At 43.5% G+C, this 19,076-nt stretch overlaps 1 long non-coding RNA gene across 5 annotated transcripts in view; it reads right to left on the bottom strand.

Annotated features, from left to right (window-relative positions):
• The window catches only part of LOC129204631 (uncharacterized), a 36,963-nt gene extending 18,119 nt beyond the window's left edge, over window positions 1–18,844 (bottom strand). For 2 of the 5 annotated variants that reach the window (XR_008576451.1, XR_008576449.1), the window contains exons 1-3: window positions 18,392–18,547; window positions 18,071–18,307; window positions 12,805–12,954 (exon numbers count right to left, since the gene is read on the bottom strand). This is a non-coding gene — a long non-coding RNA (uncharacterized LOC129204631). The other 3 variants (XR_008576452.1, XR_008576448.1, XR_008576450.1) reach the window with 3 other exon arrangements.
• Window positions 18,845–19,076: the final 232 nt, after the last annotated feature.

Raw genomic sequence — 19,076 nt, 5'->3', positions numbered from 1 at the left:
AAGTCTCCAGTGGTATTCCAGGAATGTTGCTAGAGAGGTGGACTCAGTCCCTACCACACAAAGATACTCGATTTGTAAAGGAATTAAAGCTTGTGAACTGACAAGGAAGAAAACCCCAGGTTCTGCACACACACAGAATGCACTGGGAACCTCAGTCTTACACTAATTGCTCTGTGTGCTCCGGGGATGTTTACACACACAGAAAAGGTGACCATAGCTTGCCAAAATGAGGTGCCTACTGGCCTGGTACACGGAAGAGTTCAGCTACTAATTCACATTGCAAAGCCTATTCCTCCAATTTGGCTCCTTGCCTTCTTGAAGATAAAAATAGTTAAACCATGATTTTTTTCTTCATTTATTGATCGTTCGGGCAGGCCGGCACTCCACCAAACCATGAGAGCACTCAGCCCTCATGCTGTGCTGCTCAGCCCTGCCTGGTCAGACAGGTCAGGCACCATCCATCCATCTGTACCGCACTCATTCTTCTGGTGCCGATGATGCCTACGCTCTTCCTTTGCCAAGCAGAGTGGCTTAACAAATATTCTCTAGTCCTTACAAAGTACGTGCTCAGTCATTCAGGAAATAAAAAATAAATTAAAAAAAGAAAGAAAGAAAGAAATGTCGCTCCAGTTCAAGTTGAACAATTTGTTGCTTTAGGAAAGCTTCCTTTTAATATAGTACATGAGACAAATGGAGTCTTTTTTCTCATTCCCACTCTTTACCAGTAATTGAAAGAAGTGGAGATTGTGAGGTAAAATCAAGCACATCTGGGTCAATTAGCATGGAAAGTCAATTCTTTAAAACCTTACGGATGCCTCTGGGAATCGCGCACTTCACAGCACGAATCTCAGCGCAGTGCCGCACTCTCAGCAACTCAACTCAATTAAGCCATTACGTGGTTCTTTAAATCTGGGGATCCAGGGGAATTGGTTAATTGTCTGCTTGTCATGGTTCCTCCTCAGGGAGCATGTAAACGTCTTCTGTTTCTCCTATAGATGTGCAGTGCACATAAGAACAATCCATTTTAGCCGACTTATTCAAAGCTTATTTCTCCCGTGGGAAAATTAATCTTCCTCCTCAAACACTGCCCAGAAGAACAAAGCTCTCCAGTGGAAACAAACCATGCCATCAATATGGAATAGGTTTTCAATGACTACAGTCAAGTTTATATTTCCTTTTCCTTGCAAGACTCAACTGTTTCTCCCCACTTTCACTAGTTCATAACTTTCACAACCAAACTCCTCAGGCCTGCGATGGGGTTTCACCGTTCTCCACAGCTATAAGCAGCTCTGCCACACTCTTGGAGTTACCTAACGCACCGTAAGTCACGCACTGACTTTACAATCAGCAGAGTCTGAGCAAGCTGTCTAAGCATTTATGAAGGACTTTACTTCATGGACAGAGCCAAGCGTCTCTGCAGGACAACTCATCCCACATCCGGAGAGGTGAGCAGGATGACATCAGGGGATGCTCATCTCTCCCCACTGAGAGCTGCTCTGGATCCGCTGAACCAAGGGGTCCACTAAAGAGATCTTGAACAGCCAGTCTAAGGCAGACATCCCACTTTTAGCCAGCAATATTAGTGAGACTAATCCCACCCACATCTCCCCACTGCTGTCACTGTGAGAACCACCCAGGAAGGACAGACTGCTGTCCCTGCCTCACACCACATCAGTGAGCTTCTCTCCACCTGCACACAAGCGGCCTCATTCACTCTTCTTTTGCTTCATGTTCCAGACTGCTGAACACCCAAAATCTCTAGCTGGCCTCGGTGGGAGACAGTTACTGGGTGCTCAGGATTGTGGAAAACGAATCGCCCCATTTAGCCCCTAAATATGGATTTAGAAGGCTAACTTTAGCTTCAGATTTTTTTTAAACTTGGCATGGTATTAAAATCCATCCGTGGGGCGAGTTAATTTTTTACCATCAAAGAGACATAAAACAACTTCTCCAAGGTCATTCAGTAGGATGACTAGGATTAGAATGCCACAAATTTCGTGTGCTATAACCAGAAAATTATTCTGTTTCCTAAATGTAACATAATTGGGACATAGTCTGATAAATGGAGACTGAGTAAGCCACACTAAATCTACTGATGTGTTCTGCAATGCCTGGATGTGTCTCCAACCCTAGCTATGAAAGGAAATGTAATTATGGTAATGGGAAAGTGCAGTCCACCCATCATTTGGGTTACCACACACATACGTAACCGATTCCAAATACAGAACTGCAGTAATGTGTCTTACACTCTTATCTCCCTTAGATCCCTTTTTCCTTAAGCTATAAGCTTCCCCTCTTTTCTTCTGTCAGGAGAAACAATGTATTTTGGTGTATGCACCCCAGCTAAAGGGCTGTCACATCATTCAGGACACGGGGAACGGCTGCTCGACGTTCATCAGAGAGCTGCCGTCGGGGGCAGACACCTTCATTTGCCCACGTAGATCTAACCAGAGTGTTTGCTCAGGCGCAATGCTGGGGATGAAGGAGGGAAGCTAAGCCTCAGGAAGAAAGTTGAAGGAGGAGAGGAAGATCAGGAAGGCAGAAAATTTTATAAAGCACCCTTGTGTTTTGGAACCTATGCCAATTTTAAAAATGAGGCATATGTCTCTTAGTGCAGTCTCAGCCATGAATGCAGGGCAGTGTAGAGATTCACAAGCCTTATTTAAACAGCCTAGTTTGGCTCTGGAGAAGCAGAACAGCATAGCACACAGTCCAGCTAACTTACACAGCTTCTGCAATGGCAGTTGAGACCAGTCAGCTCCTCAGGTGTAAAAGCTGAATTTACATTGGTGCCCTTAGCACGTATCACTCACTTGGTTTACGTCATCCGGAGGACCTGTCTTCACAAGTTGTGCAATACGTACGTGTTACTTAAAAATTTCAGCTGCAGCCCTAGAGTACGTGCAAAGGATCCTGACGACAAACTTTCTGGCTCTCCTGCCTGTCTGCAATCCAGGGACACAATGCCAGACACTTTTCCTCCCGCGGACTGCCTCCGTGGACTGGCATGCAATTATTTTTGTGCACCTCAGCTTGCCTTGGTTACAGAAAAGAGAGGAAATATTTTATTAACTTTCATCTCCTAACCCAGACTGTGGTAGATAGCTAGACTTCCAGGTTCACCAAGTTTTTGCAGGCAAAGAAGTGGCTCATTGCCAGGTGTCCATAAAGGCATTCAGAGGTATCTAAAGTTGAAAAAGAGTTCTGATTCTAACTTGAAAATGTTAGTATCTTTAGGCTGTCATGCCTAGATGTTTACCATGAGTTACAGGAGTATAATCAGAGGCAGCAGAGGCAGCAGTGAGAAGATCTGGAGAAAGGGATTGTGACCTGCACATCCCCACACAAGGCTATCTTCTTGGAAGTGCCTTGTTCTTGCACTGACCAACAGCATGTCGCAGCAAAGTAATCCCAGCCATGGCAGGGGCAGCCAGTCCCAGCGTGCTGGCGGCAGCTCCTTCAGCATTCAGTGCTTCTGGACACAGTCACAAATCTGAGCTTCACATCGAAGGGACTCCGTTCGCTTCCCACCCACAACCAAAGCAACACAATAGCTCTGTTCTCAGTGAAAATAACACTGATGCTCATGTACGTGCATCTGGACCAATCGTCAAGCTGTTGTAGAATCAAGATATTTTAATTTCCTTTATTAAAAATAAATAAATAAATCCACAAACTATCTCTTCTGCCTTTCTCATTGCCTGGAATTCACCAAGATGGTGCCTGATCAACCATGGCTGGGAGAAGAAAAACAGGGAAGGACTAAAGTAATCACAGCAAATTCAATCCATCCAAGTCAACAGCAGGTTGAAGGCTTTCTGGATGTTTTGCAATCCACGTGCAAGGACTTCCTCCAGTCCACTGTCTGCTAAAATTGTATCTATCTGCATGCCAAAGTTAATGCAGATAGAGGCCAGTAACAGCTGATTTGCTCCCCGACCATAAGGTACAGTAGCCCCTACAGTTGAACAGACATTTTATACATGTTGAGGAAGGGACAAACCATTGCATGGCAACTGCATGTGGTGTAGCCAATTCCTGATTACCCTGCATATTCTGTACTGCAGTCTTCTATCCTGGTTCAGAGATTGCACAAAATGCTGCTACCGTGTTTACGCTGGTTTCACTTTGATGCAAGGGACTACATGAAATGTCACACACACACAAGACAGGCCTTCTTCCAGAGCTGTCAGCAGCACCTTTGAAATGTTGCATATGCACCTTAAAAGTAAAAAAAAAAGGAAAAAAAAAAAAAAACCAAAAAGGAACCATTTGCAATGAATAAGAGCTTGCTTTTCTGACCTTTCTTCAGAAACAGCTTGAGCACCCTCCAACACCCAGAGTAGCACAAAACCTGATACTTTCACCTTGGCATTACAAATACACACAGACAGATGAACATACGCATGTACACACACCTACACAGACCAAAACCCTCTCCCCAGGAGCGTGGTCTTCCCTTTCCAGGTACATACCAGCAGGAATGCATACACTGAAGAAACAGAGGAGGAAAACAGTCATGTTTTTTCACACAGTCGTTTTTATTCTGCTTGCAGCAGTTCCTTCCTTTTACAGTCACAGGCAAGGGTTGAATCCAGACGAGCCAAAGGCAGTCTAGGCGGGATGTAAATGAGACCACACCTTCCAAACACCCTCCAATCGTAAGGAAAGAGCATGGATGTAAATAAAACCACACCTTTGCTGGACCAGCCTCCTCTTCTTACGTAAAAGAGTTTCCATGTAAATAAGACCACTCCCTCGGATGGCCTGCCTATTTCCATTCGTGATGAGAGGCATGTCAGCAAGGCCAATCCTTTTTACAAACTCTTAAGCAAAACTGAGAGGAGTGAAAGGGACTTTTACCCTTCTCGTGCTCAGAGAAAAGCTAGTTCCTTCTTTGGGAAGCACTTTCTTGCTGTGTGTGGGACACCATGAGCCAGCACAAATCTTTCCTCAGTCTTCCTGTCAGGCATTGAAGACTGCTTTAGGAACAAAGTGTTTGCCTATAAGACACGGATACACATTTTAAGATGTCACTTTTACCTTGCACTGACAAGCTGCCTCAGCCTGACATTACATCGGTGCCTGCCTTCCAACTGAGCAGAATTAAAAAAACACGACAGTGGAAACAGTGAGATCCTCCTGCATTTTCTCTCATATCCTTCTTTCCACATGCACATCCAAAGTTGATTTCGAGATTTCCAACCCAGATGAAATGCGAGAGGCTTGTCCCAAAAGGTGAAGAACTAAACTGCAGCCGGGCTTCAGTGTAACTTTTTCCAGATGTCAGAGCTCACTACAATCATCTCGAAAATCGATTCTGGTTTGGGCCAACAAGCAGCATAAGTATCAGTAAAACATTGCTGTCACTGGAGAGTCATTTAATTACTTGGAACACTTAAGATATCTAGGTTAGGAAGGCAAACAACTTGAAGGCATTCTGAGAGAAAAAACAGAGTTCTCATCTATGCTCCTCACAGTAAGAAAGTCCTGGAGAAATCAAACAGGCAGACCCCAACTTCCTAGAACAAGATATATGAGACATAATGAAAGTGCTTGCAATGGCACACGCTTCAGCCAAAAAGGTGGTTTTTAATAAAATTGGAAAAGGGTGTACTGCATTCCCACAGAATGGTGGAAACACAGATGTTGTCCAAGTTTAGGAAAACAAAACTGCCCACATTTTTGATGTTTGCACCAAAGAAAAAAACTACCGCTTTGAACATTTGATGGAAGACTATTACAGGAAATCATTATTATTACCGTGGCTCCCACCAGTGATACAAGAGGCCAGGATCTGTCAACATTTTCCTTATAAATCCATCTTTCAGTAGAGTCTAAATTGGCCTGAAATAGCTAGTTAGGACCAAAATCTGGATTGTGAGATCTCTGGAAGCAAAACTGCATCTGGCTGTTTACGAAATTCTAGTCTAAAGAGACCGTGAGAGCGGAAGAGGGAGCATTTTTAGTGGTTAAAGCTATCTATCTTGTTTGTGATGCTTTACAGTGCTAATCAGTGACCAGCGACTGAAAAGGAAGTTTGAAATCAGTGCTGATGAGCATCCAGAAGTCCGCATGCACATTCAGCCATCTCCAGCATTTTCTTCAGAAACATGCAGCTGCCACATAACACAGACCGTCTCATGATATATCTGGAGCTTGCGTTTCCAAGGACATCCTGGACAAAACCCAGCGAGGACCACAGCAGGAAAAGAAAGATTCCCAAACATTCTTGATTTTCAGCAAAGAATCATTTCATGCCTAGGCTTAAAGCTAAGCCTAAGCTATGCCTAAAGCACGATTATAATACTAATTTAATGAACCAGTTTATTAGGCTTAAAGGATAGCACTCAAACCAATGGATAGATGCGGTTCTCCTTTTTGACCCAGCCCCCAAAGTACCTGCCCCAAAGCTGTACATTTTAATGGAGGACAGAGAGGAAGTACAATGAGAAATGCAGTCATAGGGCAAGTCTGATTTGGCAGATACTTATTTCATTTTATGGACCAAGAATACGGGTTTCCATCTACTGCTCCTGCACCCCTGCACTGTTCAGTGGCCCAGGCCTCTCTCACGTACATGTAGCACATCCCAGCTTTCTATGTGCTTATACAGCTTCCTTCCACACTTCAACTTCCATAGCTGTAAAAATGAAAAGAGTCAATTGTGAAGTCCATTAATGTTTCCCAGTACCAAGGTAATCAGGCGTCGGGCAGAACAGCAATGGGCCCTGGCACAAAACCCGCCATGGGCTACTCTTTCAGTTATCCCTCCATATGTTTTTCTGCTTTGCAGTTTGTTGATCTTCTCTTCAGCATTTTCCTTTCTCGTTCATTTCTGCTCCAGTTTATGCCACACACCTCCTCTTCCTCAGTCTTCCTTCTTCGTAACACTCAGCCCGTTCCCAGTCTCCACGCTCTTTTGCTGCTACGGTCCTGCACTTACCCTCCACTCACCTCTCAACTGCAACACCTCTAAAGTCAAACCACCTCACCTGCACTCTCATGAAATATCCATCCCTGGTTAGTGGTTCGCTCCTATTTTACCAGATTTTACAAGCTCTTTCATAGAAACATGTTCTTAATCTGTGCAGCACAACTGGCAAAACCAGGCCGCCAGTGTGGTCTCTTCAACACAGAGGCTGTGTTTTACTGTGCATTCCTGCAACACTCTGCACAACTGGATGCTCACTAGTTTACTATTAAAAATGCATTACCCCCCTCAATTATGTCTTAAATTTACTAGTTCAACAGATTATAAAAATCCCTTACATTTGAATTAGCTGATTAGCTAGATCCTTCAGGAAGACTGTCACTTGAACTCCTAGGCTTACAACAGAAATCTGTATCTGAGAGAAACTTTGAAACAAAGTATTACAAAAGAGAAACTGCAGTTGGGGAGAGACCAATAAATACACTGTAAATTCTGAGGGTTTGCACAAGAAACACTGAGTCGTGAATGACTATTCCAGAAATGGAAAAATAGAGAGCCTCTTGACATCCAAATAGGGTGAGCAGGCAGTGCTCCAACAAACAAATCAGAAGTGGAAGGAGAAAAAAATGTCTTCTCAGATCCAAATAATTTCAAAAATGAAAACAGGGATTAAAAAAGAAGAATTAAAACATGGGAAGCTGAAGCCTATTCCCATATTTTATTGCGCCACTTGAAAGAAAGCTAAATGTAGGCTCTGTCCTGATGAGAAGCAACATCCTCTGTTTTTCTGCCAGTGTTAGATAAGACTCACTGACGAAGATGGGGTTTAAAATAGGATGGGATTTACATCGGTGCACAGAAAGAGAGGTCATGCCGCTTCCTCTTCTGTTTTTTAAGTGCAAGGATGACTTTTCTAACCCGTGCATTTGGGAGGTGGTAGATCAGGTAGATAAGGTTCCCACATCAGCTCTTCCCCATGCCAATCTGCAAAGCAGCGCGTCTGACAGAGCAACTGCTGGTAACACTGACGAGTGCTGAATGTTACTGCCCTTCATTACAAAAGGCGGGAAAACCCTCGAAGGAGTAACCCGCACCAGCTCTCAGACCAGCAGGCACCAGCAACGCAGCCCACCACACTTGAGCCCTCTGAAAACATCCCTGGCACGTCACCCTTTTGAGAGATGCTTGAGCGGTTATGGCAGAAAACTACGACTACCATGGAGAGCTGTTTAGCGTTAGATCCGTTCTGTAGGGGCACTTAGGTGAAACATGATAAATGCAAAATGGTCATGAAGTAGCTGTGAGGAGAGGTAAGGCCCCTGTGTGTGAGTGCCATCAGAGAACGGTTTAGTACCCTCAGGTCTCCAAAGGAGCTCTCACTAAACTCAGCCCCTCCTGCTCTGTGCCTGAGGAACTGCCCCAGCAATGAAAAGTCTGACACACAAGTACTGTTTCTTTACAAGTAGCGAAGCTTTAGCCAACACTCCCAACTACAACGCGTACTCAAGCACAGGACTCAAAAGCACAGAAGACACAGAATGATGGCTGAAGGTCTACAAAGAAGTCATCAGTGATAGATCCCTACTCACCGGCCTATTATCCAACGCTGAGCCTTTGAACTACCCAATCCAAGGCTCTGCACTGCAGACATTCACAGCAACGGGGTTTGGTTTAGGAACAACTACAGTGATAGAAAACAGTAAAAACTGTGTTTCCAAATTTGCTTTTACACAGTAGGCTTTAATGACTCTAAAGAAATCATAGAATATTTTTTAAGTATTCCCTGATGTAGGCTATAAAATGGATGTTCTGTTTCTTGAAAAATACTGCGTTTCCAAATGTCTCTTCAGCCCCACTTACACTGACAGACATTAAGAAAGTCCCTCAAAGTGAAAAATTTAAAAGTGTTCTTAAGGTCAATCGAGACCAGTAAGTCATTGACACAAACTGAATTTCAAAATAAACTCCTCCAATGTCTTCCTCTTCCAAAATCAAACCAGAACACTGACATGTTTAAAAAAAAAAAAAGAAAAAAAAAACCTCCAAGCTTTTTCTAAGCTTCATTTTGCTGAAAATTAATGCAAGCAATACACAGGGTCTATTTCATCAGGATGCCTCTTTCTAATGAAAACAGACTTCAATTAAAGCTTCCCAATTGCCCTAGACTGCAAATGTTCCTGGTGACCTTTACTCTCAGTGGAGAAAATGATAGGCTGTATAAACTGTGTAAGACAGATGAATAGATAGGCAGGAAGATGTCCTCAAATTTAAACACACACCAAAAAAAAAAAATCCCAGAGATCTGAAGAGGATTTTTGTAGCTTGTCTGTAGTTCTGACTGGTTCCCTAAGAGGAAAACAAAAATCTGACTGCCTCTTACACTCTTGAAAAAAAAATCCTGTCATATTTTTTAAGTGTGTTGATCATAGTTTATTTTTAGATCTGACAAACCACAGAAACATCTCCAAAAATATTCTAAAGAAACACAGTGACCTTTCCAGCTTGGAAAGAAGAGATGTTTTAACATCATCCAAGCTACTGTACAGGCTGAACAAATCTATAAGACCTCTCGATGGCCTACCAAAAAGCCTCCCACATTCACTTATACGCTGTTCCATAAAAACTTCTCCCCTAGGCTAGCAAAGGTAGTCTTAACTACCAGCTCATACTCAGAAGCAGATCAGGGAGTCACCTGTCAAAGAGGGGAGCATTACTCTGAAGACAGAAAAGGAGGTTCATGGGAACCCGCACTGAAGGCAGAGAGAAGCAATGGCTTTACCTCTGTGCTTGAGAGAGGGCAATTCACTTAAGAACTAAGCAAAATGGTAAAAGGTGATGAAAAGGAACTGAGACTCAGACTGCTGTAGGAATAGGAAAATAATGGACAGGAAAAGGAGAAAGCTTCTAAAATGAACAGATGGCCTTCAAGAAACAAAAATTCAACATCTCATCCATTCATCAACTAATTTGGCTTGAAACACAGCAAGTGTGGTTTTCTTGCTGGTATTATAATAAAATAGCCTTTTTCAAATGTCCAAAGTACATTACAAATCAGCTCTGAACATAATGTAAAATGGAGCCCCTGCAGGAACAAGCCTGTGACCTCTAGCACCAGAAACACATCTATACCTTCTCAACTAAAAGAAAGATTCAATTACACTACAGTAGCTCTGCTATCCATTCATTCTAAATCCTGATGAAGAGTAGAAATAGAAGGGCTAACACATCTAGCCAAAGTGTTGGGTATCTTACCCCTCAAAAAGGATTGCTGTAATTTCCCTCAAACTTCAGAATCTTTTTTTTTTTTTCCCTGAAAAGAATAAAGTGATGAAAATGGAAAAGTCATAGAAAGGGTTCTGGAATTACAAACCACATAATGCTGGTTTTGCTCTTGGTTCTGTCTTTGTACACGTATTGACTCTTCAAATGTTACAAAATAGACACCATGTCCAGAATGAAAATCTTGACACTGTACTTTGCAAAAGCATTCTAACCAGGGTCCAGGCTTTTACATTGTTAGGTGCCTGCCTTTTTATTCTTTTCTTTTATATGCTCACACTTCACTGCCAGTTTCCTCAGCAAATGTTCTAGGAAAAAAACTTTGACAAACCAAGCTGGAAGTGTTTTAGGAAGAGTGGGACAGAGGCGTAGGTATCTTTAAAAGTGATTTATGTGACACAGTGACACTGGCTTAGATCAGCGTTCTCCAGGTTTTTATTACTGCAGGAGTCCAGGTGAGTGCAACAAACTGTGGTACAACCTTCAGTTTGTTTCTGACTTAAATTCCTTCTGTAACTCATGTATCACTGGAACTGAAAAAATTTGAAAAATTTTGAAGTTGCTCTGAATTTATTTAATTTCATCTTTTTCTGTTTGCATTGTTGTCTCCAGTTAACTCCCTGAACTTGTAACAACCGTCCCTAAGAAAAAACAAGAAACATGAGCTTTAGAGACAAGTTTGCCAAATGTATGTTCTTGTTATCTTAGATGTTTATTGTTGAACAAAACCAGCCTTGCATTCCTTGAGACTTTCAATATACTTAACATAGTTCCATTCAAACCTAGACACATTACCTCCCAACAGCATAAACAAATTCTTTATGTCTTATTTGGAAACTGGACCATTAATTCTCTCTTGTTTTAGATGTATGTTAGGCACCAGGTTGCGGAACAGGCACTATACACAAAGAATGTGGATTTCTCCCAGGTTCCTTGTGATGATAACTCAACAGTCCAAGAATCACAGATGTACAAAAAGTACAGAAAAATTTTACCCAAAGAATTATTTTCTTTCCCATTCTACTTTCACCACTAAAATCAAAAGCAAAGACCTGTCTGACATATTTTCCTCTGCTTTCTAAAATAACACCTTTAGCAAGCAATACACGGCATTGTTTGTTACTTCTCATGATAGGTTACAGAAATATAAATGTAATTTTTGCATTTGTCCTTTAATTCTTCCTTTTTCCTCGCATACTCTATCTCAATACAGATCTGTGCACTCAGATCTGGAAGATTTTATAAATGAAAATGTGCCTGACTCAATCCTTTCGGTTGCTTTCCTGATCAGTAAGTTGTTCCTGAAATTTACTTCATTCTTTCACAAAAAAAAATGTTGACTAGGTTGTTCAATGATAAAACTCCCCAACACAGACCCGAAAGGCAAGAAACACAGTTGCTCCACCATGCCTCTCAACACAGCCTGCTCCTGAACGCAGCAGGGCAAGGAAAAAAGGAGACAGGCATCTGAAGGTGCTCAGAACAAGAGCACCCAGACTTCACTGCAGACACATCTCCTCTCTTCTTCTGGCAAACGAGTTCGCCCGTGGTTGAACAGACCTGAACGCTGTTTCTCAGTGGTAAAACGCTGTGAAGGCGGTGGGAAGGAAGCTGCCAAGCCCACCTCACCCTTGGCTGGTTCATTTACACCGCTCTCCTCACACACCATTTCCTCCACTTCCGTGTCCTGCCACCAACCCTTCCCACACACACACGTACATGCACCTCTCTCTTCAGCCCTACTTGCCCTTTCCCACTCAGCACCACGGCTCGTTGTCTCTGGGTACAGGTTCAAATCTGGCATGTGGGTGGGAAGCTGACAGGAGGGATAAGCCCCTTTCCACCCTCCTGTCATGCTGTGCTACTCCAAAATCCCACCCCGCTCCCTCTGCTCTCACACCTACATCCCCATCTCTGCCCACATCCCTCCTACTCAAAACTGCACCACGCCCACTGGCAGGGCAGGATGGTGGCCAACAGCCACGTTGCTACCACAGACCATGTGCTGCAAGAGCAGCTGTGGTTGGACACAGGACAAGAGAGTAACCCCACAGCCAGGGCCAACGCATGAGGAATGCACCCCCCCTCTTCATCCTCACTGCACAGGACCTCTAGAGTCTCCCGCTACTTATGTGTTAAGCAGGCAGAGCTGGTTTCACCACAGCTAATAGTCCCACAAGAGCAACCCTTTCCTGACTAGTTGGCAAAACTTTCCTCGCCGTGTCCTCTGCCTTGCAAAGATGCCTTCCCTCTGCCTAGCATTTTTTCTTCATTAGCCAATAGTCCTAACGTGGGAAAAGCCTTTCGTCAGACCGACAGGGATTTTGCAAGTACTGTACAACTCCCACATGTCATCTTCCCTCCTGAGGCAGGAAAACAATTCAGTCACATTCCCCTTAGATCTGCACAGAAATGCTGTTTGGAATGAATAAGAAAAACAGGGTAGTTTTGTGATGTGGTGAAGCATTCAGCCTGTGCCAGCTGCAGAAACCTTACAGCTCCTTCCTCCAACCAACCCTTTCATTCCTCGCACATCCACGCTTCTTTTGCACCCGTTCTTCCCCCCATAAGGGACTGGCCAGGGTACGCACCTGGAATACAACGCTTGCATCGGTGGCTTCTGGGGCAGCACAGTCCTTTCCAAACTTCTACTCCCCCCTGTGGCAGCTTCATGGCAAAAAAGAAATACAAAGCGTGCTTCCCAAGTCATGTACTCTGCCGTCACTCTTTGTAAGCCATTTCTGAAGGAAAAAAAAAAAAAAGATACGTAAAGGCCTAGATGAGGTGTCACTAAATGTAAGACAGTAAAATAAGAAATCTGTTCCTGGGGAATTTGAAATTCAACCCTCTGTATCTTGTGAGTGACATAAGGAGAAAGAAAAAGATGTGGCTCCTTCACATATGCTTTTAAGTCACCTGAAATTTTTGTATTACGAAGTTCCTAACTCACAAGGTGGACACTGTTTAGGACAGTTTCAGGATTTTCAAATACCTTGCAAATCTTAGGTAATGCAAAAAGGCAATTGATGAACTGTCTTTTCATTCCATGTCATAATTGAATCTTAACTAATCATACAGATCCACCATGCTATTAAGGTTAGACTTTTCCACAAGATCCATCAGGGGTAACTTCCTCACAAGAAATGCACTACAAATAACTTATAGACTCCAATTTCATAAAGACCTCATTGTCCAAAATGGTCAGAACAAACACCTAGGCACAGTAAAACCTTAACCTTGATTTCTATTTAAAACTATTTAATAAAAATGTTATAAATGGAGTAATATGCTCAGAAACACTTGCTGTTAGTGTGAGTCCTACCACTTTTACAACTTCATGCTTATTACTTAAAAGCCACTCATCACCAAGACATTGTAGCAACATGATTGTAAACTCTAGACTAAGGACTGTTGACATTTAAAACAACTAAGTTTCCTCGATTTGTTCCTGCAGGAAATCAAAATATCTTAGAAATGTCCCCACTTCCCTGACAATGCACATTTCTTTGAGTATCTGCTCTTCTCGGCTCCATGTGAAAAATGGCCTGACAGAGAATTTCCCACCGACACCAGGGAGATTAGCATTAGAAGACGGTTTTCAGACCTGGTCCGGTAGTTGCCAAATTTCACACACATCCGCAGGTCAATAAGGAAGCCACCTTGGCTGTTGTAGGTTACATCCTAGTTTCCCCATCTGCGTCAGTTGTACAGATGTATTTACACAGGTCACATACCACACATCACTTGCTGAAAAAACAGCCAGCCAAGCCGGCAGCTGAACCATGGGGAACCATTTTTCCGAAAATCAAGCAATCTCTGAAATCATATGTTAATATATTGAGGTCATTATGTTCCTCTGTAGGTCAGCTGATGCAGTGTGCTTATCAAGTTCTCCAGAAGCATTATAGACCTATACAATAATCCAACTCCTCCACTTTCTCAGGAAGGCCTGTGTAAACAGAAAAGCCCTTGCTACACTACACCAAGGTCAGTGAACTCAGGTTGCATCAAAAAGGGGGCAAATTTCGGAGACAGTGATCTCTCTCTTTCTCCCCAAAGAAAACGCTCTATTCATCATTCCCAAAATGTACAAATATCAATCCTACCCTATTGGACAGCATGGACAAATGTATCCCACAGGATTCTCCACAGCAGCTACAACATAAATTAAGAGATCCCATAGTTTACAGCAGAGCCAACTGCATTTAAGTCCCTAATCTGGTCAAGTCTTAATTAAACATCAGTGTCACAGCCTGGGGGAAAAAAACTGCAAAGCCTCCAAATTTACACTGACAGCTCCTGAGAGAAGAGTGAAAACCTGAAAATAACATCATATGCAGTTTAAAATAAGCAGATCTGATTCATTCGTGCTCACGTAAGCCGTGACAGAGTTGGAGGAAGTACTCCTCCAGCTATTTTCCACATGGTTCCTCTAAGAGAGGGGCCTCAAAGGATTTCTGGTGGATGTTCTGAATCAAGTCCCTGGCCACGTTTCCTCTCCAGCCAGTGACACTTATTTCTTATGAATTGTTAACCATTTATAGGACAATTGTCAAAGGAGTGGTTAGTGACTCATTGCACTCCTGCACTAGTTGACCTACTACTGCAAGAGGTTGTGAACCTCAGTGAAATCTGAGAAATAAACAACTGAAAGACTCTTCCCTCGTTACTCACCTTTGCAAGCTGTGGAAGAGCTCTGTGCTTCCCCACAAAAACCAGCCAACATCTGCACAGATGCAGTGAATGCTGCTCCCTACAGTGCTGGCAAGATCTATGGCAAATTTTTCAGAATAAAATCAGATATACTGAACCTGAGGCTTGGTAGGTACTCATGCTATTTATAATCTCTCTTTCATACCACTACTTTTACATGTGCTTTGGATGCTCATTTGTTCTACTTCCAGTAATCACTTTGCTGCTTTAAGACCACACACATTCATTAAAAAACTCTAGCTACTTTTTAAGAATGAAGCCAAGAGCTTAAAGCAGCATTCTCAGTGACTCTAGAGTTAACAAAATATTCCATGTTAGACCATAAAGAACATAAGTTTAAATAATGACAATTACTGAAAACAACAGAACTCAGATCTGCTAATGGGAATCACATCTGAGGTTTTGCTTTGCTCATACTGCTGAGTAGCTTCAGCTCAATGGACTTGGACTTCTCAAATCCAAGTATTTTGATGGCCAACAGTGCATTCAGCAAATCTGCCCAACTGACGCTAGCAAAGAATCTGACCCAGTATCGCGAGGAACTTGGACTAGGTCCACCAGTTCAGCAGCGAACATTTCCATAGGCCCTATGCCATCCACTGCGCCGCCCCGCCTTCTTATTCTGGTTCACTTTGGAGAAGAGCTAATGCCTCTCATTGGTAAGATTAGCTGACGCAAACTGTCACGGCTCCAAAGTGGAAGGCTTGCACCATGTGCCTCACTCTAACAAAGCAATACAAATGGCACAAGGCGGATAACTTGCTTGAAAGCTCCTGGGAAATGAAGTTTTCTATTTCGCTTCACCTTTGTTGATCCACGCACTCACGCGTCCCTCCAGAAAAGGATGAGTAAAAGTCCAGCAAGTAGTCTACTTCAGAGCACTTTCTATGCCTACAGATACATAGAATAAGTTACCAGATGACTTCGAAGAAAGACAAATACCAGGCAACCACATTCATGATGGAATAAATCTCTTTATTTTTATTCTGTGTCTATTTCTGAGCTAGCAGAGTAAGTCTTGCTTGGAATCTGCATTTTAAGCAAAAGCCTACTAACATAACTTTAACTAGACCTCTCAGGATTTTGAGATGTATTTATTACAGTTTTTAAGAAATATCCTGGTGAGCATTTTGGGAAGGGAACTAATTGGCATACTAAACCTGAGGCAAGCCAGAAATGTCTGAAGCCAGCTACAAGCCTATCATGATGATAAACAGCTCAGGGTCCAGATGTCCATATATGGCTAGACTTCCTATAAGACTGACAGTACTGTATGTGCATTGCGTATGGTTCTTGGATCAGATTCACATTCCTCGGGTATGTTTCTCTGGGAGCTTTTGATTTCCGCTTTGAGGGCTGGCTCAGACCTCCAATTGCTCTTATAAAAAAATATCTGTGACTGAAAGTTGAAAATGTGCAAGATTCTTTCTTTAAGTACACAAACACTCCAAGTCTAGCCACTTTCCTGTAGTCTTGCCAGGTTTTCAGTATGTCTGATACCTGATCAAGTGAATTCTGGGGGGGAAGGAGGGAAAAAAAAAAGAAGGAAAAACACAAGAGAGGAATGTAGCATATCCACACCTGTACATTTTACAAGACTTCACCAAAGGAACTATACCAACTGAAGCTGATGTAGACACACGCATACTGTATATAGCTGTGTAAACAAGTCTGCAAGGCCAGTGTAGTGAATTCCTAGTTTCAACAGAAAAAATATACTATCTTAAAAGCATGTGCTGTATAAACACCTGCATGGAAGTCAAAATTAGTGCATTTTAACCATTTTATGCATCAATGCCAAGAGGTACTACTCCAACCCATGACATGTTGTCATCAGAAAGGATAAGCTGAAGACTGATTGGACTCCGAAAGTACTACCTTTGCTTCCAGGTTCCCTTTGCCCCTGTGCATACATATGCGCGCACAAACAAGGTATCCCAAGAGTCACATCCAACAGCACAGAAACCAAAATGACAAAAAGGCAAACCTGATGGACTCTGATTCTTACGCACTTTCATGGGTTCATACAACTGATAATTCAGTGGACTAATGCCCGATTCACAGTGGTGCAAAACCAGAATTAGTTCTGAAGTCCAAATGCCTTTTTCAGTTTTTGTTTTTCTCAGGGCAGCAAGTAGATGGGGCTTGCTGTACTTGGCTCGCAGTGTGAGGACTTAGGACAGATTTATCCTTTAATTTTGGATTTCCTGGCTTTCTCGTGGTTTGTTACTTTTAAACATACTTTTTCTGTCAGTGAGATTCTTAGGTTTTGTTTAATAAAATTGTTTATATGAAAAAACCTTACATGGAAAGTTATAAAACACATCTAGAGCCTCTCTCTCTCTGATGTTCTCCTACCATATTTAGGCATTTAAAAAAGGCATTCTGTTTACCTGGTTACATTTGCATTTTGGTATGCATGTCATACATAGTTTGGTACACATATTATTTACCCAGCACTGAGGCCATTGGAGTCCTTCAAGTAAATACAGATTTCAGGAGGCCTTATGGGTTTGGGAACATATATTATTTACCATTAACTGTTCCTCTGGGATTTTTTTTTTCTTTCAGAGCCTATCTCATTTCTTTTAATGGAGAATTTCAAGTAGAAGAAACGACATCCAAACAACTTTACCAGCCAAAGTACAGTGCTGGCAGAATATAAATAACAGTTTTAAAGTACAATATATCCTACTGGGGCTTTACATGAAAACGAATCTTTTTCCCTCAAGAATCCTGTGCATACGTATTGCTGTATCATAGTGTGGCAGTATGCCTACATTTGGAGGGATGGAAAGAAGGAGGGGTATGGCAGAGGAAGAAAGCCTATGTGCAAAAGATGGTTTCTTTTAAAATATCCATCAGATTTCAGTTTGCCTTATAAGATGCATTAAGCTGGTCTCTCTCATTAAACACTAACGTACTTCTACAGGTCAAAAGCCAAAACGCTGGCATTCCTTGCGTTAACGCAGAGGTCAAACAACATGACATCACTGAATATTCAAATGATACATGGAGAGGTGGGGGAAGAACTATCCTCCTGGTTAAAAAAAAAAAAGAAAGAAAAAGAAAACCATAACAGTTATCTGCAATGATTTAATACAAGCTACAATGCCTAGGTCTTGGGTTCAGTCAAATACAAACCACAACGTTGAGGTTTTGGCTGAGTGCGGTGGCATGCCAGTCTCTTCTTGTTGTAATCCTGGGATGGACCAACAGCAAGGTTGGGAGGCAGGGATGTGCGAGGAACGTGTTGCTCAGAAATGACAGCTGCACACAGGCAGTGGGAAAATAATAGCCACTTCTTCCACGCTTCAGACTCTGTCCGCTGTGCCAAATATTTCAGAGTAAATAGGCACTCTCTCTATTCATAGAGAGCATCTATTAGGGAAGGAACACATTACAAATATTCAGTATGATTCAGTGGTACACAGAGTCAATTTATACCCGGTAGCGTAATTATACCTTTTTTTGGTGGTACCAAAGCGCCAGGACCGTTCCCCACCGGGCACCCCGAGGTGAGGGCCCCGCCGGCCGCCCCCGGGGAGCTCGGCGGACTCGGGCCATCCCCGAAACCACCCGCCCCCCGTCCCCTCTGCCCGGGGGAGGGACGAGGGGCGAGCGGGGAGAACAGAGGACGGGAAATAACGGATTCCCCCGGCCGCCCCTGGCAACCGCCCCGCCGCCCCCCTCGCCCCTTCCCGCCGGACCCGCTGCCCGCCTCGAAATAACGCGCTGCCGGGGTGGGGAGAGGGGATCGGGGCGGGGGGGGGGGGCGGCCGAGAGCCGCTGACTCACATTTAAAAAACATCAGGGTGAAAAATAAAAAGCCGGGGGGGTGTGCGTTCGGGGGGGCGCAGACGGAGGAATGCGAGAGTCAGGGGTCAGGGCCGCTCCGGGGCGGCGGTGGCGGCGCGGGGCGGGGCGGGCGGCGCGGCGCGGCGCGCAGGAATGCGCGGAATGTCGCTGTTTGTCCGCGGCCCCATTCAGCCCATTGGCGAGGCCGCGCCGCCGCCGCGTATAAAGGGGCGGCTGCCTCGGCACTCCGCAGTCACACAGCCACTCTCCCGCCGGTCTGGGAAGAAGCACAGCGGAGGAGAGCGGAGCAGCGCAGCACACAGCAGCCACCCGCCCGCCGATCTAGCGCCCA

Source organism: Grus americana, chromosome 3 (genome assembly GCF_028858705.1).
Source record: "Grus americana isolate bGruAme1 chromosome 3, bGruAme1.mat, whole genome shotgun sequence".
In the NCBI taxonomy this organism is placed as follows: Eukaryota; Metazoa; Chordata; class Aves; order Gruiformes; family Gruidae; genus Grus; species Grus americana.
Note: the sequence above shows the minus strand (reverse complement) of the source record. Positions and strands in the feature narration are given on the sequence as shown.